The 26,516-nt window shown below is 42.8% G+C and overlaps 1 protein-coding gene across 26 annotated transcripts in view; it reads right to left on the bottom strand.

Moving 5' to 3' along the window:
- CTNND2 (catenin delta 2) overlaps positions 1-26,516 on the bottom strand; it is a 967,235-nt gene that overhangs the window by 211,516 nt on the left and 729,203 nt on the right. The window lies entirely within an intron of this gene.

Raw genomic sequence — 26,516 nt, 5'->3', positions numbered from 1 at the left:
GCCGTGGCCAAGTCTGAGATGCAATTCAGATGTAACACTGTCTGGCTGGCAGCACGACTGGAGGTGGGGCTGCAGGGAGATGGAGATGTTCTGACTTTGAGCACAGAGGGGAGAAAGACTAGAGGAGGGAGAGGTCCGGCGGGAAGTTTTGGGCTCCAGTTTGGGATGTGTTGAGTTCGAGAAGCCAAATTAGACATCACTATCAAGAGGTGGCTGGGTGCATGCATGAGCACAGCACCAAGGTAGAAATGTAGAATCCTCAGCATTTCAATGGTATTTAAAGCCACAGGCCTGGATGAAGTCACGGAATTGAAGAAATAAAGGGTTCAAATAAAGAACCAGCAGCCCAGGGCTGGTCCTGAGCCTGCCTGCATTGACGAGTCTGATGGGGAAGGTAGTTGGGCGTAAAGAAGAAAGAGCAGTGTAAAAAACGTAGTCACACAAACTGTTCATCTCGGGATGGTTTGCTACTCTTGAATGTCAGTGGACACCTTCTTCTGTTAGTTGCTGATTTATTTTTTTAAATATCGCAAGTAATTTGAAAGCTTTTCTCTTTATATCATGCATATTTGTTAAAAAAAAAGAACTAAGCCGCAGTTCTCATTTAAAAGCATCTGTTTCAGGACTATCAGAGGGTTGATTGAGAACAAATAAAAACGCATTAGGCAGTTGATCACGATGGCATGTATTCAGTGATTATACCGGAACACATTACAGGAGGGAATACAATCACTTATTTTAGGAGTTTCCCAAGTCGAAGAAGGAGCGACATAAGCAGAGCGTGGCAAAGCACACATAACGGCGCAGCCTCTATTATGATTGGAATGTAAAGGGTAATAGGATCTTCAGGAAACAATTTAGGAAAAGTGACAATCTTGCTTATTTAAACGCTATGTGACATTCAGAACTACTCCTTCAGGTAAAATTACAAGACTGATAAAATGGCTTTTGAAGATATTGATGAATATGCTGAACACATGTAATGCATTTACCTGTTTACTAATCTAACTCTTAGGTTAAAAACTAAATTGTTTCCTGAGCATTGGAGGTGACTTTCCTGAGTTGACATGCCAAAACTTTGGAATTCCTATGCTTGTCTATTTCAAACCAAATTTTAGATTGCTTCAATTTTTTTTATATCGTAATTTCTCTGTATGGGTATATACAGTAAAAAATAAAATCCATTTTATATTACAATTAATCCTTATCAAATCAGCTTCACAAAAAGTGCATGTTTTTGGTATACATTTTCAAGTTTTCTAAGATGAAAACTATAGTATTATTTTCTGATTATAAAATAAACATGGAAACATTAAAATCTTCAGGGCATTAAAAAGGGATAAAGAATAAAGTAAGAAAAAAAATCCACTCAGAGATAATGAGATCTGGGAGACATGCTCTTGTTTATGGATCTGTTCACTTGACAGAAATAGAATCCCAGCACACACGCTGTTTGTTAACTTGCTTTTTGCATTCAACACATGTTATGGATATATTTTGATATCAACATCTAGCCACATCTTAATTTTTCATGCCTAGTAATGTTCTATTTGATGGCCCATTTTTATCTAATTTTGTATTAATGGACATTTAAGTTGTCTCCTTTTTTTTTTTTTTTTTTTTTTGCTGACATTAGCTCTTACCATGTACTAGAGTGTTTTAAATGCTTTCTATATATTAACTCATCTGCTTTAAAGATGTTTCTTAATAGTCTCTCAATATAAATTCCTAAAACTTGGATCGCTAGGTAAAGAGTCTACACATTTTAAATACTGAGACATATTGCCAAAATGTGCTCCAGAAAGATCAGATCACCCTCTTGACACTGTCACCCAACAGTGTGTGTTGCTGTCCCTCACCAACCTTGGGTGTCAGCAATCATTCTCATCTTCGGAGATCTGCTAGCAGACAAGTGCCTCCTTCCCATGGGCATTCCTTAAATTAAACTTCTTCTTATGAGCATATTAGCTGCTTGCATGTTGTTTTTTGAAATGCCAGTTCGTATCTTTTGTTTTTATTTCCCAGTTGGGTCATGCACAGGAATGAACACATAAGTAAAACTACTAAACGTTGCAGAGCTGTAGAGATGCTAAAGAATTGAGAAGTTAGTAGAACCAGTATTGATGCTCACCATCACTATTCTTCCTGTCTTAACTTTTGTGACCCTTAGTGTATTGACACCTATGTTTCTCTTTTCATGGTATCTTTTAATTCACTTTTTTTCTACAATGAGTCCTATATTTAAAAATCCAGGCAACATGTATCTTTTCTGTTTCCCCCTGATGTGATTCCCCCATCTTCTGTCTTGGTGAGAGCAAGCTTTAACAATTATAAACACAATGTATAGAAAGGCTTTGGAAATGTGACACCACCGGACATGTACAGTGTTGACAATGGATGTTAATTTTCACACACTGTTTCCATGGCAAACTCTTGTCTCTGTTGCCAGTCGAAGGATAGAAAGCTGTAGCCATGCACTTTACTAAGCATTCCGTTTTACTATGCTTGTAGGTTGAGAGTGTAAGCACTGATATAGTTGAAAACAGGTTGAAATCCTTCATGGAGTGAGATCCTATCGATCTATCTAGAAATTTCTACCTCTTTCTCCAAATCACCTTCGTCTGTGAAGTCTGGTTTCCTTATCCTAACTTGCAATAATGGGAACTCAAGATCCAGCAAAGTCCAAATTGGGCTCTACCACCAATACTGATTCATAATTTCTAGCTAAAAATCCAACAATAACCTAACTGTACTTACCACCTCTGTTTATCTCAACTGGCTATTTATTCCAACTTATTATGTCATTGCTCTCAGATTAATGTTCCTACCCTGCAGGAGGGATCCATGGCACTGCCCCACTCAACAACCATCTGTTTGTCCCATCTTCCACAGATTTCACAACAGATGACATAACAGCATCTAAAAGACCAAGTTTGTGGGATTTGTTGATATGTTTTTTACGTAAGTTTCTTACACAAACTCTTAATAAGAGTAAGGGTAATAACATTAAAATATAACCTCTCTTCTGGGAGCTGAGCTAATGAGGTCCAGATACATAACCCTGTGATTGAATGTAATAAATAGATGGAGTTAATAAACCCCTGTGAAGATGCATGAGTATTAGCTCCCTTATTTCACCCCCACAATTCCCAATGCACTCAGATTCTCAGCAGGGACTGTGTAAGTTGATGTTAAGGTTCCAAGAACAGAGTGGCATTTAGATATTGTGTTTACCCTCAAGGGAAATCCTGGTGCTTTTGTTTCTAGGTGTCTAGATAGGAAAACTGATATTCAATTATGAAATTCAAGGCATTTGGTTTTTAGTTTCTTACTATGTATCTACAACATGGTGATACCTAACACTGTCTATAGGACACCCACTGTTGTTAAACGGAAAAGAAGAACAACAACAACAAAAAAAACAGTAAAAAATGATTGGCCTAATCAAGAATCTAAGGCACTCCCTATTTGCGATTCCAGAATTTTTAAACATAGAAAAATTAATCAAAATGTACATATAAAATATATGTATTGCAAGTAATTAACAGATGCTTTTACTTATCACCTCCTGGAGACTAAAATAATATTAAGGGGAAGTGAAATTTTGAGGGACATTATTTTTTTGGTCTTGTTCACAGATAATTAGGTCTACAAAATACTCTCATTAAACTACATGCATCAAGTTAGGTGGAAATTTATACCATCCATTTAAATTCTTAATAATAAACTGCAAAAACAACCTTTGTCATTTTGTCAATAATTAGATAGCAGTGCCATTTATTTCCTTAGGTGAATTATGATTTGTGAGGATAAAACAATATCATCAGATAAAAAGCATCCTCAATTCCATTGCAAGAACACATGCATCAATTAATTTAAATACTATATCAAGTTATTTATACCAGAGAATGTATGTAAGATGACACTGATTGGTTCCTGGTAGCTACTGATATTCTGGCAGTGGTATTGGTGAAGGCAAGGAAATAGAAAAGGAAGAGGTGAAGAAAACATCAAGTTGGCTTAGGATGCAAGCTGGTTTTACGTTGTTTAGGATGGAAATGGGATCTCTCAGCGCCCCTTGCTATGCCTGCAACAGTGTTCAGGTATTCTTCATAGACATGTTAACATACCGTCGCCCATGAGAACTCAAACATTAAGCAAGGTCTTACTATGAAATCGAAGACGAATGAGCATCCGTGAACACCAGTAAGTCCGCTGCTAACCTACGCCCTTTTCTCAGTAGGCTAAAAGGAGAACACAGCAGTGGTTACGAGTTGAGGAGTACTCCCGAGGCCCAGAGTATACAGCTCAGTGAGGGGAAAACTGGAATATAGTTTCCACCAAATTAATCCAAGAGGGATTTGTTGAAGTCCTGTGATATGCTGGGTTGAACATCATGGAAACAAGGATGACTATGAAACCTCTCCTGCTCTAAAAGAACCTACAGGTCAATGCTGGTGTTAGAGAGACAGAGATGATACGACTTGAATGGAAAATCAAGTCATGTGAACCCTGGTGGGAGGAGTATGATGAAAAATGCCTCGTAATGGAAGATAATGCCAACAAAATGAAGCAAATGGCAGTTCAGAAAGTCTGAGGAATTGGAGATCAGAAATCAGTGGCGCCTGGCAGAATTCGACTCTTTAAAAAGCATGTCTATAATTGGAAATTTATGATATATAAATATTTTTGTAAAAATCAATTAGACTCAGCACGCATAACATTTAATCATTTTAAGTTGGCAAAAAACGTAATGATGGTTATCAATTTAGTGCACAAGGAAGACATACACAATACATTATTCACCGTATATTGAAGTTTAACTCTTAGAAAGACATTTGTCCTACTGATCTTTTTAAGACTATGGAACTACAATAGCTCATAGCTAGAAAACTCTTACTTAAAATTACCCCACTAAGATGACAGTGCATATATGTGACAACTGTTTCTTAATTATGAAGATGGTATGTTAAGCAATAAGTAGGTAATTTTTCATAGTTTGACTAAATTTTCTCAATTTCAGTTGCCTACATTCTTCTGGATGGACACATGTCAAGGCAAAACACATGGGCATTTATTCTTAAAGACAAAGCACAGCACTGTACTATATTCCTAAAACAAGGTTATCATTTAAAATATGAACCACGCCTTTAAATATGCATGTTTACCTCAAACTTCTGACTTCAGCTGATCTACCCTCCTCGGCCTCCCTAAATGCTGAGATTATAGGTGGGAGCCACCATGCCTGGCCTAAATATACATATTTATCTATACCTAACCCTGACATTCTATAATGTCTCCATTTTTAGTTCTTGTCACAAAGGAGCTAGGAGGTATGTTTGTTACAAGAGAAGTAGTTTTAGAAAATCACTTTCTGACCTCCACTTCTAAAAGTCAGTAAGTTTGAAGTCTGAGGACATATTGACATCCCAATCCTCTTATAAAAGGCTTAAATTATTCCCAGAATAGATAACCTTGGGTATTATCTAATATTTAAAACATATGTAATTGGCTTGGAGAAAGCAGGTATTTGTATTCTAAAATAATGCTGTGTAAACATGGAAGAACTTCTGGTTTGGTACTTACTACATTAACCTTTTAACGTTTCCTTCTTATCCTAACACGGGGATGACAACAATGACACACTCTTTATTTGCTGGAAATAATAAACTGAGGGCTCTGCTTATTGAAGAAATAACTCAGCAGCAATGACCTTCATTGAGGGATAGCTGGGACTAGGACCAAACTGAAATACATCACTCGAATGACGCCAGCTGGCAACGCCTATAGAATTCCTATGATGCAGGGATGCTGGCTCCCCTCTGAGTTGATGCCTCTGTCCCCTGCAGAGTTCAGACAGGGTTCAGCACTCCTGGTTGCCTGAGGATGTGGGGCTGACAGAGTCTGCTAGTATGTGGGCCCAGAAGTTCTGGAGAAGAACCAAATTCTGTAATTAGGAATAAAGGTAGGGTTGATATGGTTTGCTCTGTGTTCCCTTCCAAATCTTATCTTGAATAATAGTACCCATGTGTTGAGGGAGGGACCTGGTGGGAGGTGCTTGGATCATGGAGGGGTGATTTCCCCCATGCTGTTCTTGTGATAGTGAGTGAATTCTCATGAGATCTGATGGTTTTAAAGGGTGGCACTTGCCCCCATCGCACTTGCTCTCTCCTCCAACATGTAAGATGTGCCTTGCTTCCCCTTGGCCTTTCGCTATGTTGTAAGTTTGCTGAGGCCTACCCAGCCAGGTGGAACTGTGAGTTAATTAAAGTTCTTTCCTTTGTAAGTTACCCAGTCTCAGGAAGTTCTTTATAGCAGTGTGAAAATAGACTAATACAAGGGTCATGTGGTCTTAAATGTAATATGTTATTTTGGAAGCAGAATCCTAGGTTAATATTTAAAGTATTTTAAAAAAGAAAGGTCACAGTGATTGGATGAGAACTCACTTTTAAGTTTCACACTCTGAAAGCACAAGCAAGGCTATGTGCCTCACACATTGTAGAATCTCAGCGTTGCAGCACCTGCAAGGGGATGGGCTCCTCTGCTCATGTCCCTGACCCCAAGGCAGGATGTAGGGTGAAGAAGGACCTCACCTAGCCTGTTGGGGACAGGGCCTGTAATACTAATCCCTCTCCCATATTTGCCCTAGGGCTTAGCTGAGCAACACTCTCTAGATCCTGATACCTCGTAGAAAACAGTGAAACGTGACCTGGATCTTTAGAGAATCAAACTGAAATAGATCACTTGAATGATGCCAGCTGGCAACTCCTATAGAATTCCTATGCAGCAGGGATGCTGGCTCCCCTCTGAGTTGATGTCTCTGTCCCCTGCAGAGTTCAGACAGGGTTCAGCACTCCTGGTTGCCTGAGGATGTGGAGCTGACAGAGTCTGCTAGTATGTGGGCCCAGAAGTTCTGGAGAAGAACCAAGCCTGTGCACTCGAGGTCTGGGATGTGTTTGGGCAGGTCAGGCAGGCCTGGCAGAGGCCGACTGGCAGGGCAGGAAAACCTCCTAGGAGGGAACTGATGTGAATGCAAACCAGCCAGGTACGAGCTGGGTGCAGTGACAAGGAGGGTGGACCCAAGGACTGGAGTGGGAGCCGTTGTTTGACTCTTCCTCAGCCCAGCAACAGAGGCACATCTCCATGCCAGGAAAAGAGTCTACGGTGGTAAAAGGTCTTTCTGTAATGCCTGGGCATTAAGAAGTGCTCTTCAGGAATTCTAGTACAAACTGTAATGAAAAGGGCAGTGAGTCATTCTTTCTCTCTGGTTTACCTACTTCCTCATAGCTACCTTCTCCTGGGGGCTCAGGGCAGACACCTGTGGGGCCACTTTCCCCTAGTAGCAGTAGGTAAGATGGCCACAACCAGCAGAGCAGCACAGGCCATGCCCCAGGGAGCCAGGGAGAGCAGCCGGGGGAACTGCAGGCTCTTCTGAAAAGCCCAGAGTATAGAACAGACACACAAGGAAGTGGTGACAGTAGTGCTTCCAGTGAGGAACTGCAGCTCCAAGAGCAGGATGGCAGGAAGGGCTATGTGAAGGCCAAACCGAGGAGCCCACGTGTGTGTGTGTCTGCATGGTATATGTAGTATATGTGCGTGTATGTGTGGTGTGTGTCGGGGTGTGTGCTATATGTGGAGGTGTGCATGTGGGGTATGTGTGTGGGTGTGGTGTGTGGGAGGTGTGGTCTGTGTGTGTAGTGTGTGTGTGTGTGTGGGAGGGGGTGTGTGGTGTGTGTGGGGTGTGGTCCGTGTGTGTGGTGTGTGTGTGTGGGGCATGTGTGTGGAGGGGTGTGTGTGTGTGTAATGTGTGTCTACGCACACCCGGGCATGTATGTCCGTGCCTGCACATGTCATTCAGTGTGTGTGGTGTGTGTGTGGTATGTGTGTTTGTGGTGTCTGTGTGTAGTGGTGTGTGCAAACACCTGGGCATGTACGTTCATGCCTGTATGTGCCAGTCAGTGTGGGTATGCCCACACTGCACAGGCATGCTTGCATCCACCCACCTTCATGTGGACATCTAGGAGTGTACACACCTGTGTTGCATATCTGTGTGTGCAAGTAAAGTTAGTGACTTAGTTTTTGGAGGAGAGGGATGGATGTGAGACACTTGGTGTTCTAAGTAAATGTGTCTCAACTTCAACCTCTCTCTTCTCCCATCCATGTCTAGGTAGTTTTCCACCACCCAGATGCCCTCAAAACTCTTATTGCAGGTGATTGCCCTCAACTTCTCACTCTCAACTCTTACTATGGGCCATCCCAAGGACTGGTTAATACTATCTTTGTACAGAAGACATACAGCAAAAGAAACTGGGGACAGCCAATGGGGAGAAGCAATGCCAAGGGTAGCTGTGGGCTGTTCTTGCAAATTTCACATGACTGACAGACTTTCTGTGGCCTAATGATTTTTTTTAAAAAGTGCTTTGCATAGATATAGCTGTTACCATAGCAACTCTGATTGTGTTTCATTATATTACAGCTGTCCTAAAGGCAGCCTCAGGAAAGCTACCTAGAGATGGTGAGGGAGCCCCCTGGAGGTAAGGGGAATTTCAGGAAGATCCTGGTATTTGGAGGTTGATCGGCAAATTTTAGAGAGATACTGCTTTCCATTCACTAAGCTGCGGCTTATCTAATCAAACTTAATGTTTGCTTTTGGGAGAGTTCCCCTTCTCAGATCACCTGATCATTTCTTTCTTTTCAATCCCATTTTCATTAGATTCAAATTATAAATACCTAGCCATGCTCAATGAGAAGTTTATACATGACAATAAAATTTCGCATCTGTGTTTACACACTTCGATAACTAAGTTAATAGCAAGGGCAGTTTTGCAGAAAATTATTAAATTGATAGACTGCTTGAAAATCCTAAATGATCCATGTTCATCTCATAACCACAACTGTGTGTTAAATATAATTTTCTATCTCCTGTTAATTTAACAAAGCCTTAGGAAGTCTGCTGGAAAAGGGCATGGAAAGTAAAGCACATTCGCATGCCTCTCCACCCATACATGTCCTTATAAAGGATGCATGTGACAGGGTGTGCATAAGTGATGACACATATTAGAAACATCCAAGGTCAAAAGTAGAGAGGATGGGCATCAACACTCACCAGCTAGCTGGTAAAGATATTTAGCAGCTAAGGCCCAACTGCCAAAGAAGAGGAGCAAATAGATTTAGTTTAGCTTTTGCTTTTTTAAAAAAAAACCTAGTAGTTTTGCTCTTGTTGCCCAGGCTGGAGTGCAGTGGTGCGATCTCAGCTCACTGCAAACTCCACCTCCTGGGTTCAAGTGATACTCCTGCCTCAGCCTCCTGTGTAAATGGGATTACAGGCACCTGCCACCACGTGTGGCTAATTTTTTTTTGTATTTTTAGTAGAGACAGGGTTTCATCATGTTGGCCAGGTTGGTCTCGAACTGCTGACCTCAAATGATCCACCTGCCTCGGTCTCCCAAAGTGCTGGGATTACAGGCGTGAGCCACTGAAGCTGGCCTAGATCTAGCTTTGTGTGCTCTTTCTCGTTGGCTTATGCTGTCTCTCTCTGTCTCTCCCTCCTTCTCTCAAACCTTTTTCTTTCATTACCTTGAGCATGTGTAGAACCAATATATAATTAAACATCTGCTTCAAAAGTGCAAACACACTTAAAAGGCAAAGACTGAAACAAAACAAAAACCGCTAAAGCTAATGTCCAAGACTTCTTTTTGTCAATAAAAATGTTTCCAAATGCTTTGAAATCAGCATTTCTCAGTCTTCGATTTCCATGCATATTACTGCCTCTCACTAACGAGGGAGGGGAAGAATTTTAAAGAATCAAGGCTGAGGATGGTTCTTTCTAATCTAAAAAGAATCACTTGACATAAAATGTGAGAAATGAAAGTAACCTTTTTTTCTACTGATACTGGCGGATGCAAATATGGTTCATTCACTGTTAAGAATCTCTGGAAACCAGATAAGAGTACATGTTCATGTTTGCTTTTAATTAACTGCACAGATAAGCCTCAGAAAATGTATTTGTGAACAGAGCAGGCATGTTGCTTGAAAACAGAATTGTGCTTATGAATTAACATTCATTGTCTAAAAAAAAAATTCCAACATGCATAAAAGCCAAATAATATGTAGGGTAAGTGGCTCTTTTAACTACTATGTATCATGATTTTAAGTGCTAACTGTGTTTGCTATAGACTGCTGTACTTGAAGTACCAAATACTTTTATGCTCAAGGTTCCATGGTATTTAAATTGCTTGAAAAAATGTCCTAACTTTTAAGTTGGCCGACTGTCATTTGCACAGTAGATTAATCCTTGTTCACTATTGTGAATTAATAGTCTGTGCAATTTTTTTTCTCATCAACGAGGACAAAGCTGACTCTGGGTGTACCCCTAGCAATTTTTGTGTGAAGTGAATCAAGTTATATAGAAACTTGCCAAGCACCTTCATCATTATTCCTTCCACTCAAATGAAGAAGCCCTTAACTTCTAGAAGAATCTTAGATTAAAAGGCAAATATGGATGGAGAGAGAAGACTAGACTGTTTGAAGCAGACAGCATCAGGCCTCAATGCAAGGAAAGTGGCAGGCAGATATGCAGGATGAAGCTGCCTGGCACAGGAATGCTTGTGCCAGAGTCTGTCTGAGCAGATGTGCAAGCACACAGATGCTCACTGCTGTGTGCACATAGATGACTAAATTCTCAATCAATTCTCATTAAAGGAGCAGGCATGGGACAGTTTGCCCTTGCAACCTTTGTGGCCCATGTTTTATTCTCCTGCTACCATTACCTGCAAGTCAAACCCATATGCATCTTTAAAACCCGTTTCAAATGTTGCTTTCTTTATAAAGTCTTCCTTGATCTCTTCAACTGAAAGTTCTCTTTCCTCCTCTGAGCTCCTCTGGCCCTCTCTCCATGCTCATCTTGTGGAAGTTCTCTATCTCCCTCTCACTAACTTGATGGACTGCTCCTGGAGAATACAGCTCAGATCTATGTCATTTTCTTTTCTTTTTTTCTTTTTCTTTCTTTCTTTCTTTCTTTCTTTCTTTCTTTCTTTCTTTCTTTCTTTCTTTCTTTATGGAGTCTTGCTCTGTCATCAGGCTGCAGTGCAGTACAGTGGCGTGGTCTTGGCTCATTGCAACCTCCACCTCCCGGGTTCAACTGATTCTCTTGCCTCAGCCTTCCAAGTAGCTGGGACACAAGTGCACGCCACCACATCCAGCTAATTTTTGTATTTTTAGTAGAGACAGAGTTTCACCATGTTGGCCAGGATGGTCTCGATCTCTTGACCTTGTGCCACCCACCTTGGCCTCCCAATGTGCTGGGATTGTAGGTGTGAGCCACCATGCCCGGCCATCTACATCATTTTCATATTCTTTCTTCTACCTTGGCTGAGCAACCTTGCAGTGTGAACAGGGGAAGAAAGAAGAAAGAAAGAAGGTCACCTTCTAAGCAGCCCAATTTCCTGACTTCCCTGGGACTACAGGTCTCATGATATGGGCTCCTATTTTAGGAAACCGTTTCACAGAGATTCTTTTGGGTATTCCCTGGAGAGGGAACACAGTTGATGCACACAGCTGCTGTGATGGCGAAGACAACATTCAAGAGTGAGCTGCTAAGTGAAAAGAGTTTTGCAGGTGCAAAACCGAAGCTTCTCCTCCACTCGGCTGAGTTTCATCCTCTAAGGGACAACCAGAAAGGAAGTATATTTCAAACATTTCATCAGAAATGACAAATAAAAACATCTGTTGGAAAGGAAGCCAGGTGTTGGCAAGGGATGGAGACATTCTGTAATTTGCTGCTCTCCTCCAGGATCCGGTGGGGATTGCTATGTTGTGTTCGTTAACACTAGTTAATGTAATTTTTGTGATAATTGTAGAGCAAATAGAGCAAACTCTCAAATATAATTAGGGAAAAGTGTTTCTAATTAACTTGTAACTCATGAGTTGCAAAGTAAAGCCACAAATCAGTTATGCATTGTCAGACCTAACAAGTGGAAATGTGCCATACATTTCAATCTCAGCAAATAGAAAACAAAACAAAAAGACCCAGCACAACTTTCCTTTAAGCCTTTATACAGTTTTGGCATGCTGTGAAATGTAATTGCAGATAAGCACAGATACATCTCATGTCACCAGCCCCAGTGATCATGGAGGTGAAAACTGAAGGCAACTTCAGGCAATTTAAGAACATCCAACATTTTACCGCAGAACTATGTAAAATAGATTATGCTCACGAAACACTCTGACCAGTGTACAGAAGGTTCTGATGAAACTTCAAAAGGTTTTGTAAGGATGTAAAGGACTATCATATTTGCAAGCTCCACCCCAGTTACCATGGCCATCAGTAACAGATGCTTACTGCTGGATGTGAGTCAGGGGGCGGTACAGGCAATTTCTTCTATATCCAGTAGAAGCAATTCCACTTTTTTTTCCCTCTCACTTGAGGGAGCACACTGTAATATGAGGGTAACCTCAAATTCATTTTAATTTTTAAAAAGTGATAAATGGGCCATACATTTTCATCAGATAATGTAGTTACTATTAAGAACAAATTATTTTGGCATCTCTCAAAACACATCCGTGCCTCCTAACTCCCCTCCCCTCTGCTGTCCGCTGTAATTCTCGGTCTTGTGGAAGTAGAAAGTGGTGTTTCTCAAACATGCATGATCCTAAGAACCATGAGGGGGTATTGTTAAATGTGTGGCTTCCCAGGCTACGAAAATCTAGGGTCCAGAAATATGTATTGTTTTATCAAGTGCCCCCAAAGAACTCTTATGATTGAAGAAATTAGAAAATCACTGGTGTAAAGCAGACCGGCTTTGGAAATCAAGGACTACAACAGTACCACAGACCAGCTGTGACTTTAAACATGTCCCTTATATCCAGCCTCACAGGACCTCAGGAGTATTCAGGACAGTGACAGACAGGAAGGCACCCAGCACAATGACTGGTAAGTGTGGGTGTTCAGAAATGTTTGTTTATCTCTTCTTGGTACACAAGAAATAAATGCAAAGAATACCTGGATTGTCAGGTTAGCCATACTGGACAGCAATAACACTGTAAAATACAGGCTCTAGAGGCATCTGCAATGTCCTACTCTGTGACACAGGTAACAGAGAAGAGATATAAGCTTGACTTACCCAGATATAAATGTCAGCAGTCTAATCTTTCCATAGCACAAGTAACTACAACTCCCTTAAAAAGACAGTTTATGAGACACACAAACAAATGGAACAGAATAGCGAACTCAGAAATAAGACTGCACATCTACAACCATCTGATCTTTGACAAACCTGACAAAAACAAGCAATGAGGAAAGGATTCCCTATTTAACAAATGGTGCTGGGAGAACTGGCTAGCCATATGCAGAAAATTGAAACTGGACACCTTCCTTATATGTTATATAAAAATTAACTCAGGATTGATTAAATACTTAAATGTAGAACCCAAAACTGTAAAACCCGTAGGAGAAAATCTAGGTAGTACCATTCAGGATACAGGCACAGGCAAAGATTTCATGATGAAAACCTCAAAAGCAATTGCAACAAAAGCAAAACTTGACAAACGGGATCTAATTAATCTAAAAAGCTTCTGTACAGCAAAAAAGAAACTATCATCAGAATGAGAGATAACCTACAGAATGAGAGAAAATTTTGCAATCTATCCATCTGCAAAGGTCTAGTATCCAGAGTTTACAAAAAACTTAAACACAGTTATAAGAAAAAAACCAACCCCATTTAAAAGTGGGCAAAGGACATGAACAGACACTTCTCAAAGAAGACATTCATGCAGCCAAAAAACATATGAAAAAAGCTCATTAGAGAATTGCACATCAAAACCACAATAAGATACCTTCTCATGCCAGTTAGAAAGGTGATTATTAAAAAGTCAAGGAACAACAGATGCTGGTGAGGTTACAGAAAAACAGGGAAGCTTTTACACTGTTGGTGGGAATGTAAATTAGTTCAACTATTGTGGAAGACAGTGTGGTGATTCCTCAAAGACCTGGAACCAGAAATACCATTTGACCTAACAATCCCATTACTGAGTATATACCCAAAGGAATATAAATAATTCTATTATAAAGATATATCCACATGTATGTTCACTGCAGCACTATTCACAATAGCAAAGATGTGAAATCAACTCAAATGCCCATCAGTGATACACTGGATAAAGAAAATGTGGTATATATATATATATACCATAGAATACTGTACAGCCATAAAAAGGAGTGAGATCATGTCTCTGCAGAAACATGGATGGAGCTGGAAGCCCTTATCTTCAGCAAACTAACACAGGAACAGAAAACCAAACACCACGTGTTCTCACTTAACTTACCAGTGGGAGCTAAGCAATGGGAACACATGGACACAGGAAGGGGAACAACACACACCAGGGCCAGTCAGGGAGTTGGGGGAGGGAAAACATCAGGAAAAATAGTTAATGCATCTAATACCTAGATAATGGGTTGATAGGTGCAGCAAGCTACCGGCACACGTTTACCTATGTAACAAACCTGCACATCCTGCACATGTATCCTGGAGCTTTAGAATAAATTCAGTTTAAAATTCAAACAAATAATGTTTTAATGTATGGAAATGTCTTGTTCACTGAGACAATGGTGCCACCATCCTGGTTATTGATAAGAGAGCCATCCATAAGGAAGGGGGAGCTATGGCTGGAAGAAGCCAGATGGCTAGAAGAGTTTCTGAAGATCTATGGGATAGAGCGGCATGACCACCCTGGAACACTTACCTCCAGACTTCATGTAAGAAAGGGAGACAAACTTCCTCTAGTTTAACAGACCATTATTTGGGGCTTTTCTTTTCTTCAAGCTTCATTCTAAGTAGTAAATTCCCATCTCTTTTTAATCTCTTTAGCCTGCTTGATTTTTCTTCATAGCATTTGCCACATGCTGAAATTACAGATTTATTCATTTCCATTTATGTCTGTCTTGTCCACTATGACACAGGCTTTAGGAGGGCAGGTCTATGAGTCTGCTTGAAACAGTCCGCAATGGTTCTGTTAATAAGATTACAAAATTTCACGTATTGTCTTGATATAGTTCATTCCTTTACATATTAATCAGTGGAAATACCAAGACTCTCCTCAATGGTGCTCCTTTATTTCTCCCTTCCTCCATCTGGCTCCTTGAAAAACAGGCGCCATGATCTTGATCATCAGGAAGAAAGTCATATCATAGGAAAGTTGGTCTGTGGCTAGAAGGTGCCTGGGTCTTCACTTCTTGTACCCCAAGCACCTAAATTCACTTCCATATACAGTTCCCTTTGAACAACATGGTTTGAACTGCGCAAGTGCACTTATACACAGATTTTCTTCCACTTCTGCCACCCCTAAGACAGCAAGACCAACCTCTCTTCTTCCTCCTCAGCCTACTTAATGCAAAGACAATGAGAGTGAAGACCTTATGAAGATCCACTCTTACTTAATAAAGTACATATTTTCTCTTCCTTATAATTTCTTTTATAACATTTTCTTTTGTCTAGCTTACACTGTTGTAAGAATATAGTATGTAATACATATATAAAATATATGTTAACATATAAAATATATGTTAAGTGACTTTTTATGTTATTGTTAAGGCGTCCAGTCAACAGTAAGCTATTAGTAATTAAGTTCTGGGGAGCCAAATTATATGCAAATTTTCAACTCTAGGGGTTGTCAGTACTCCTAACTGTTGGGTTATTCAAGGGCCAACTACAGTAGGCACTCAACAGTAATTTGTTTAATGAATTAATGAACTACAGAACGGCTTCTCTCTCTAGGACTGAGGGTGGAGTGCACAGAAAGTTAAAGGTGTGGATTTCCTGATTTGATCAGAGTCAGTCTGTTTGGGGAAGCAATTAGGAATCAGAACAGTGTTGAGGGTTGAAGTGTTTTGCCCTCTGCCTGTGCATATAATTTGGGCTTGCCTCTGTAAAGAATTAATCTTAAAATAGTCAAAATGACAGGAGACAAGAATGGGCAACATCTCAGCAAAGAATGTGAGATACAAAGCTGGTTAGGAGATGACCTGCCATCAAAAGGCAGACCAAACACTTAGCTCCTCTCCCCATCACTGATCCATCAGAATTAACAGCAATGTATCAGGAAAGATTCTTCCCCAGGCCTGATGTTTCCTTACGGAGCACAATTACTGTAACACTAGACTCTCCCAACCCCTCACTTTCTCTTCCTCTGCGAGGTAGAGGAACTTGTCTAAGGCACTCGTGAGTGTGTAGGGCTTGGCCCAGCTCTGGGCTTCTTCCATTTGGGAATGAATGGCCATGAGGAACTCTGCTTTCTTTGGTCTCCATAAGATGCACCCTGATGACTGGTAGAGGAGGAGACAAGCTGCCCTGACCCAATGGCTGCCTGTGCCATGGTAGATAAATATACTTGATTCTGGCATTCTGGGTGAGCAAACCAATGTGGCTAACAGGCCTGGAGTCTGGTCTCCAACCCAACCCCTAGCAGTAATGCAGTGATAATGTGGCCTCTCTTTATTCTGTTAGAACTTGGTTGTAGAAGACAGTATGCAATCGAAGGTTCTATAAACTATGGCCTAAGCTACCTGCTTGCATAAATACAGTTTAATACACAGCCATACTCATTTGTTGATATATTATCTATGGTGCTTTCATTCAGCACAGGTAGAGCTCAGTAGTTGTAATAGAGACCTAAAACCTACAAGCTAAAATATTTTCTATCTGTCCTTTTACTGAAAAACCTTTCCAACTCCTGTTCTAGAATCTAGAAGTGAATGGTAGAAAATCATATTGCCTCTAGTGCAATGCTTTCAGCTTCAAGAACAAAGGAAAAGTAAAAGGCAGGCAGGACACCATTTCAGCAAACACTGCCACCCTTCTACATGCTAAAAAGCAAAGTGTCCAACTCAGGAGGCAAGTTCAAAAGAACTGTGCCTTCCTGAGAGCTGCAGAAGGACAGTAGAGGAGAATGAATCACAGAAGGACATCCCATCCCAGCAGTAAAAAGAAGTGCTAGAAAAATGCAGGACTCAGGCCTAGAGCAGGAGCAAGCAGAGACAGCGACCAGCAGTGTGTGCAGCAGAGACAGCGACCAGCAGTGTGTGCAGCAGAGACAGTGACCCGCAGTGTGACCCGCAGTGTGCACAGCAGAGACAGCGACCCGCAGTGTGACCCGCAGTGTGCACAGCAGAGACAGCGACCCGCAGTGTGACCCGCAGTGTGCACAGCAGAGACAGCGACCCGCAGTGTGACCCACAGTGTGCGCAGCAGAGACAGCGACCCGCAGTGTGACCTGCAGTGTGCACAGCAGAGACAGCGACCCGCAGTGTGCGCAGCAGAGACAGCGACCCGCAGTGTGACCTGCAGTGTGCGCAGCAGAGACAGCGACCCGCAGTGTGCGCAGCAGAGACAGAGACCCGCAGTGTGCGCAGCAGAGACAGCGACCCGCAGTGTGCGCAGCAGAGACAGCGACCCGCAGTGTGACCTGCAGTGTGCACAGCGGAGACAGCGACCCGCAGTGTGACCTGCAGTGTGCACAGCAGAGACAGCGACCCGCAGTGTGCACGGCAGAGACAGCGACCCGCAGTGTGCGCGGCAGAGACAGCGACCCGCAGTGTGCACAGCAGAGACAGCGACCCGCAGTGTGACCTGCAGTGTGCACAGCAGAGACAGCGACCCGCAGTGTGCGCGGCAGAGACAGCGACCCACAGTGTGCGCGGCAGAGACAGCGACCCGCAGTGTGCGTGGCAGAGACAGCGACCCACAGTGTGCACAGCAGAGACAGCGACCCGCAGTGTGCGTAGCAGCAGAGACAGCGACCTGCAGTGTGACCTGCAGTGTGCACAGCAGAGACAGCAACCCGCAGTGTGACCCGCAGTGTGCACAGCAGAGAGAGCGACCCGCAGTGTGCGCAGCAGAGACAGCGACCCGCAGTGTGACCTGCCGTGTGCACAGCAGAGACAGCGACCCGCAGTGTGCGTGGCAGAGACAGCGACCCGCAGTGTGCACGGCAGAGACAGCGACCCGCAGTGTGCACGGCAGAGACAGTGACCCGCAGTGTGACCCACAGTGTGCACAGCAGAGACAGCGACCCGCAGTGTGACCCGCAGTGTGCACAGCAGAGACAGCGACCCGCAGTGTGACCTGCAGTGTGCACAGCAGAGACAGCGACCCGCAGTGTGCGCAGCAGAGACAGCGACCCGCAGTGTGCGCGGCAGAGACAGCGACCCGCAGTGTGACCCGCAGTGTGCGCAGCAGAGACAGCGACCCGCAGTGTGACCCGCAGTGTGCACAGCAGAGACAGCGACCCGCAGTGTGACCTGCAGTGTGCACAGCAGAGACAGCGACCTGCAGTGTGCGCAGCAGAGACAGCGACCCGCAGTGTGCGCGGCAGAGACAGTGACCCGCAGTGTGACCCGCAGTGTGCGCAGCAGAGACAGCGACCCGCAGTGTGACCCGCAGTGTGCGCAGCAGAGACAGCGACCCGCAGTGTGACCTGCAGTGTGCGCAGCAGAGACAGCGACCCGCAGTGTGACCTGCAGTGTGCGCAGCAGAGACAGCGACCCGCAGTGTGACCTGCAGTGTGCGCAGCAGAGACAGCGACCCGCAGTGTGACCTGCAGTGTGCGCAGCAGAGACAGCGACCCGCAGTGTGACCTGCAGTGTGCGCAGCAGAGACAGCGACCCGCAGTGTGACCTGCAGTGTGCACAGCAGAGACAGCGACCCGCAGTGTGCGCAGCAGAGACAGCGACCCGCAGTGTGCGCAGCAGAGACAGAGACCCGCAGTGTGCGCAGCAGAGACAGCGACCCGCAGTGTGCGCAGCAGAGACAGCGACCCGCAGTGTGCGCAGCAGAGACAGCGACCCGCAGTGTGCGCAGCAGAGACAGCGACCCGCAGTGTGCACAGCAGAGGTCTGAGCTGGAAGGAGCAGCAGGTTCTGCAATGTCAAGAGCAGCTTCCACTCAGGAGTCTGTTGAGGGTGATTTTGCAATCTTTGTGGGGACAGGAGAGCAAATCAATTCCATAAGAAAAAGCAGAGCAATCACTGTTGCACCATAGGATGGAGGAATATCTGCTAACAAACCACAGGACGGTGGAAGGCTTATCACAGGACAGAACACAGTCATGGGACACTGGACAAAAACACCTGACTCCCAAAGAGGAAATCCAAAATCAAAGGTTTCAAGTATTCAGGAAGGGAATGAAACCACCTCATAGAAGACCTGGAGTGAAAGGCTTGTATTGTGTCACCCCAGCTGAACTGGAACTATCCTTTCCAGAATTTCCTTCCCTGCCGAGTTGCAGGTTGAGGCTGCAGATATCGGCGGGAGGCCAGGCAGGCGCAAGTGAAGCACAGCACTGAGCTCTGATGGCCGCGTGCAGAGGGCATCGGGGCTGCAGCAGTGTGTGCATGCCTCCCCCGGCTGCTACTCCACCTTTAGGGCCACAGCTCTGACAGCTCCCACCACATCCCCTCTTTCCACTTCGCTAGGTTCTGGCCAGGAAGAATCATGCATAGCTCTGTGGCAAAGAGTGGCAGCTTTGCACATCACTCGTGGCGGATTTGTAGCCAGAGAGAGGCAAAAGAGGGGTGCTGTTTGCCCCCATGAATGGCAGCTGGCTCTGGCTTCCCCTGCTTCACACCCTGCTGTTCTTCCTGACTGTTGCCTGTTGGCCCGTGACAACTGCAGGCCCATCATCAGACAGAGCAGCAAAGCCTTCCACGGGCGTTTTCACCAGCTCTCACTGTAATGTCAGGTCTAATCCTGAGAAAAAGTCCCCCTTTCCATGCCATCTACGGTGCTTCTGCCTCCCTGGTCAAACCAGGATGCACCTGGAGACAGGTGCTGCCTCTGCTGCCTGTACCTAAAAGTTGTACGGCATCAACAATGTCTGACTCTAGTTTCCCAAAGAAGAAACAATGAGAATAGAAGAATCTCCCTTCAAGTGGGAAATGCATCAGGCCAGAATGAACCTCTTTGCCTGGACTTTTTTCTCCTGATTCAGGTTAAGTTCACAGATGGTGGACCCACAAAGCCACACAACACCAGGCTGGCATCCCCTGACTGAATCCAAGGATGCCTCCATGTGCTCATTTCCCCCAACACTGTGGTCAGCAGAATCATCAACCTCTGAAGATGTCCACATCTGAATGCTCAAGACCTCTGAATGAGCTCCTTTACATGGCAAAAGGGACTTGCAGATGGGATTAAGTAAGGTAAGGAATCTAAAATGGGGAGACTAACATGCAGAGAATCCTGGATCAGCCAGGTGGGTGCAATCTAATCACATGGGGCTTTAAAAGCAGAGAATCCTTTCTGGCAGTGATCAGAAGAAAATGTGACCACGGAGACTCATCAGAGATGCAATGTGGCTGGCTTTGAAGGCAGTGGAATGGGGTCATGCGCCAAAGAACGTGGGCAGCTTTGGAAGCTGGAAAAGGTGAGGAAATGGACTGTCCTCTAGAGCCTCCTGAAAGCAACACAGCACCGGCGACAGTTGGATGGCAGCCAGGTGAGTCTATGTCAGGCCTGTCACATCCAGAAGCCTAAGAAAATCAGTCTGCCTTGTGTTAAGCTGCTAAATGTGTGGTGAACTGTCATAGCAGCAGCAGCTGACCAATACGGACACACTGGTGCCCGGCTGCAACCCTGGTGCAGGGTGGCTTCTGGGAACATGCCTGTGCCTGGAATACCTTCCCTTAGGGGGTCACAATGGCTTTCTTGCTAAATTTGATGGGCAGGTGCCATTGTTCACAACTTTGAACAGTGAGAGGCCTTAGAGCTGACAATGCAATCATACATCCCTTGAGGTCCTAAAAGTTTGTGGCCAATTCCAGTGTGGGGCAGCCCTGAATTCAGGCTGCTGAAGGACCCAGGCCCCATAGAAGCACAAGCATCGCCCTGGCTGAGACTGTGCAGAATAAAAAATTGGCAGAGGACGATTTTTACATGTTAGCTCACTTAAGAATTGTGAATTTGGAATTTTAACACACAATGGCAAGAGGTATTGATTTTTTCACTTTAATTCCTTTAAACTTTAATGTCTTTGGACTTTAACATGAAAGTGGATTTAAACTTTGATTTTTAATTTCTCCATGGGAATTTGGTATTTGGTGGAAGTTATATTAAAACTCAAACATTTCTACATTGCTGGCATTCCATTATTGAAATGTCTCTATTAATTTTTATCTTCGTGATGTTGTTTAATCTTCTCACAGAACCTCTAATTTGCTGTGTTGGACAACATAGCTGGACATCATTTGGAATAAGAAATAAAACTGGATTTAATTTTAAATCTTGTGAACATTGTAACCCTGAATTTGATTTACATAATTTACTCCTCTGACCCCTTTTGGTGCCTCTTGGTGAAGTATATACATTTCCCACCAGGAATTCCAGGTGATTTCCAAAAAGTGCCATCAAGATGGAAGAAAAGCCTTCTTGACAAACTGCTTAGCTCCTGCTCTGGGGAGATGGGCTATGCCTCTGGGTGATCATAACAAAGAGGGTGAAAGAAAAATAGGCGGGATATTAGCGGGAGAAAGGCATCCCCTCTGTTCCAGTGTCTCCTTCCATGCAGGGGGCTCAATCAGTGCTATACCTGAACTTCTGTTAAATTAGCAACGTCACTTGGCTGACAGACCTTAAAGAAGGCCTCCAGCCTGGCTCCTGTCAGCAACAGAGATAATATCTGCAAAAGTGTTTACACTTCGTTTAATCTATCAAAACTGTTCAGAGTTCACTGTATGAGTTGAGAGCTGTTTGAGTTCAGAACTCATACAGGACAAATGTTATTTATCATGAACATAATGGAATAGAGAAGAGAATGGAAGGAATAGTTCAGCAGACAAGAAATTTCATCACATTTCTGCAAGATGCAACACAGCCAGAGTGAGCTGATAGATGGAGCTGAGGGAGAAGCAAGCATAGTCCAGCACACACATAAAGGTGACCCTATCCCAGGGAGGTGGCTGACTGTCCTGGTGGAATGCTAGGAAAGATTTATCCTCAGAGACGGAAGGCACCTGGGGTGTAGAAATGGGACAACAAGCTAGAAAGGGGTGATTGAAGGGAAGTAGTCACGTCTCATTCTCCACTTCTGCCTAGGTCGAGAGAACACTCAGCAGACAGTAAAATACTTTCCCCTTCCTCCAGGCCACACAAACAAAATACACAACTCAGAAGAATCTCCAAAGAGACAGATTATGTTGGGGAGAACCAAAAAGGTACCATGAACAGTTGGGTCTTAGAGAAAAACCCTCCCCATTAAGATACTTAAAGGATTTCCCACGATTACAGTTTACTCCCACCCAGTTACTCTGAAGTGAAGCTTCACTATGAACAAGCTTCACCAATATGCAAAGAGCTCAGATGAACTCTATTCCCACTATCTTAAAAATAAGAAGAAAACTAAGGACCACCACAGATCTGAAGCCTGCAAAATCAATGAAAAAGCCCACCATAAAAAAAAAAAAATTGAGATAATTCATGCTAAAGAGATAAAAACAAACAAGTTCTAAGAAATATCCTTGGAGAAATTAAAAAATATTTTACATTTGTAAAACAAAAATAGGGGCTACTAAAAAATAAAAAAGAGAATTCTTAGCATTTTTCTTTTAAAAAGATGATATCCTCTTGGGCCCCTGGTAGTGGGAGGGTGGAAGTCACAGACAAATTGGAGAAAATAAATGTTGGATACTGGAGAAGTCTTTCAGAACATATGACAAAAAGGCAAAGTGCTCAAAATTATATAAGAAAATACAAGAGAAATAATCCAAGAGGCTCAAAATCTGACTAATTCCAGAAAGAAAGGGCAGAGGAAATGGAGACAAGGGAATTACTTTAAAAAAAAGAAGAAAATTTCCTGGCACTAAAGAAGGTCATGACTCTTTAAATTGAAAATGTTCAATGACTTTTTTTAAAAAAAGCCACACACCTAGATATACCATGAGAGAATTTTATAGCATTAAGGCTAAAATAATAGAAAACATTTCTGAGAAAAATGATTTTTCTATCTAGAATTGCATATCTAGTAAACATTGCTCACATGTGAGGGTTAAAGACTTATTTTTTTCAGAATTTAATCTCCTAAACGTCCCTTTTTAGGAATTTTTAAGTGAGTAAAACAAAAGAGAAGAGGACACAGGATTCAATTAAGTATTGAAGACAGAAGTTCTAATCCAGGATTAGAGCCTGGAGACAGAAGTTCTAATCCAGGATCTAATCCTACTGTGCAGGTCTAGAGCGCAACATCCGAATGCATTCCGAAGACTCTGGAAAGGACTTTTACAGGACAGGAGGGAATTAACAATGCCTGAAACAAAGGACAAGGTCGAGGCCTCAGCCTGAGTCCCTAAGTAAAAGGAAAGACCATCTGGACATGCGAAGCATCAGATGGAAGAACACACTCTGCTCCTGGAGAAGCAGAGCCCTCAACACGTGCTTCCAACCAAAAGAAAACTTATTTACTAAGTTCTATCGTTTAATAAAAGCCATTTTATTATGATTTGTAAAGGATTCTGAAATCTTTAGTTGGGCATACTCAAGATTTAGGTTCATTATTTCCATATTTAGAGAGAGAAACACTCCATGAGTCAGGCCCAAAGGACGTGCAGCATTTCTAATTGAAATTTATTTGTTTAGGAGATTTTCAAGCAATGGCTAGCATACAAGAGCTTCAACTGGATTTAAATAAAATTCTCATCGTCTTCTCATAGTAATTATTGCATAGGAAGAAAATTATTTATTGCAAGACATAGCCGTCAGAAGAATATATTCTGCTGTGAAGAGATATTGCAGTGCAAACAGGCAGCTAGCTGCTTTTTCAGCATATGTATGTTTATGTGTTGAATGTAAATGTATGTAAATATCTCAATTTTAACACTTTATCATTGTTCAAATAGTCTGCCAAGCCATATTCAATACTTAATTTAAAGCTTTGCAAGATCATTTCTTTCTTATTTGTAATTTTGCACTCTTGAGAGGTCGAAAAGTTCTTGTGGATATACAGCTAGGCCTAATCTACAATCTGATCTATAAACTGTGCTTTCATTTTTTAAAAATCACTGAAATTTTTCTTTTGAATATCTGGTTATCATACATCCTAGTTTACAAATATTTACTAAGAAATTCAAAGGCAGACTTCACCCTACCTTCCCCTGTAATGTTTTGTTCAACATTTGTTCTCATGCATGAGATAACAGGCAGGAAAGCGACCAGGAAAATCTCCCCTGTCCTGGTTGGGCTCCTGTGATGTACTGAGTCCTTATTCTGTGCTGAGCTCTGTATTAGACCCACTGGAGAATTGCGAAGAAAGTAAGAGGTACAGCTGTCACACTTCGATCATTACTTTGTTTAATTCATGCGCGATATCTGACCTAACTCCTAAACAGATTTGTGGTGGCTCCTTGCAACAAGAGATTTCGTGAAGCCAGCCTTTCTTCTTGTACACCCTACTCCACCGCTCAGAGTCATCTCATCCCTTGCTGCTCATCTAGTAAGTTGCTAAAATGTGTGGACATGTTTGCCAGGGCCATTGGTGTAGGCATCTCCATGGCTGCACCGTAGGAACAACTAAGGGCATCCAAGGTTTAGCCAACAGAATCCAAGCTTTCTCTTAGGTGAACTCCTTTTGCCTCATTTGACTTTTGCTTTGGGAGGTGAAGTTGGCTTTGGCTTCATTTACATCATTGATGCAACGTCTGTGCAGAAGTCAGCCGAGTCCTGAAGGTTTCTAGGCACCCTCAGATTTCTGTCAGTAAGAAACTCAGAAGGCTTTGTCTAGAGCCAATCACTAGACTCGCTTACTGCAGCAATTTATTCTACACTAGAATGTTCTAGATGCTCCCTTCCAATTTCCTTTACTAGAGTGGAAGGTGGGCCAAGGGGCTTGTGGATTTTCTGAAGAATCCATGATGGCAACTTCAGACACCATGAACTTCAGCTTGTCAACATGTTCTGATATGTTTTTCTTTGAGAAAGGTGAAACTGATGCCAAGCACGATATGAACATGCTTCTGGAAAGGCAGAAAACATCTATTGAAGTAACAACCACTGCCCCTCTTAATGGATGTGACGATCACAGCAGAAGACAGCATTTAGAAGGAGATACAGAGAGAGCCTTGAACCCCCAGCACATGCTGATGAAAACATAGTGGGTCAAGACATGACAGTGGATGGAAACCTTCTTCTCAAAAAAAACTGGAAAAGAGGGTAACCTCTCCGTACAGCTACTGCTTGTATCCTTCCTACAGCCTGAGTTTCACCAGGAAAAGAAACAACAGGTTATGCCTTTGGTTTTTCAGATGCGGCTCACAAAGGAATTTCTGATGTTGCCCAGGCACATGTGATGGTTGACACCCAGGAGCTGTCAGAAGCAGTGCTGAAGGCAATGGTGTAGGCAGCAGTCAGATCCTTTAGAGCTGCTTCAAATGGCAGCACAGGATAAGACGCACTGCTGCAGAAGGTGTCATGTGTCGGGGGTATGACATTTCCATTCTCTTTTAAGCCATCACTCATCTCAACCTTTGGCATGTGGCTGCGTTTCTTTGGCAATCAGAGAAGCTACCACAGAGGGTTCTTCTAGACAATGGTTTTGTGTTGGAGCAAATTCAAATTTTAGTCAAATCCAATTCTTTTATAGTCATAAATTAATCCATACAATGTACACATATGGTGCTCTGTTGGTCTTCATTTCTGGTGGCTTCATGTATCTGCTGGCGAAGTCTTACGCACAGAAGTTTCCTGTCCCTTTCACACACATTGAGTCCTTTTGTTGCAGGCCATTCCAACTTAAGTCCAACCCACAAATACAAGGATGGGTGTTCATAACCATAATGATGGGAAATATTTTCAGTTACATAACTCACCCCCAACCTATCCTAGACATCATACTATGTAGATAAAAATACCTTTACCTTCCCTGACTCATGTCACCTCACATTAGTTTGGTGTGAAACATTTCTTTAATAGTACGGTAATTCTTAACCACTATTTTTTTTTCCACAAAGACAATTTTCTACTTACAGAAAGAAAAAACAAAATAAACAAAACCAATTTGCATCTAGTTCTGATGTAACTAAGGGTGAGAAGGAAATGTGACAATAATCTCAGAGTGTATACTCAAGAAAATATACTAAAGTTGGGAGTCTTGACCCAGGACTGGACAAGTATTTATGACTCTCTAGCTTGAATAATGTATTTTCATCTACTTTTCAGCATAGCTACAAGGAAATTTTAGAGTTGAGACAGAAGGTCAATGGAACCAGGGATAATTAAAAGATCATTTTAGACAGTCAAAGATGCAATCCAATTGCCAAATACTTGCTGATAGGGGTAATTTTTGATGAACTGAAAACCAAGTATCACCTAGAATGGCAGTGAGCATGATCATGATGAGTAAGCAGCAGAGTAATTTGAAATCCTGTATTGAGGGCACCTGGGCCATTAGTACTCCAAGTAATACTGCAGAATTTTAAAGTGAGAGCTGATAGCTCCAGTTCACATGTATCCAGATATGTGCCAAATGTTTCACAGGGTCTC

Source organism: Callithrix jacchus, chromosome 2 (genome assembly GCF_049354715.1).
Source record: "Callithrix jacchus isolate 240 chromosome 2, calJac240_pri, whole genome shotgun sequence".
Classification (NCBI taxonomy): Eukaryota; Metazoa; Chordata; class Mammalia; order Primates; family Cebidae; genus Callithrix; species Callithrix jacchus.
This window is presented reverse-complemented; position numbering and strand designations above follow the sequence as displayed.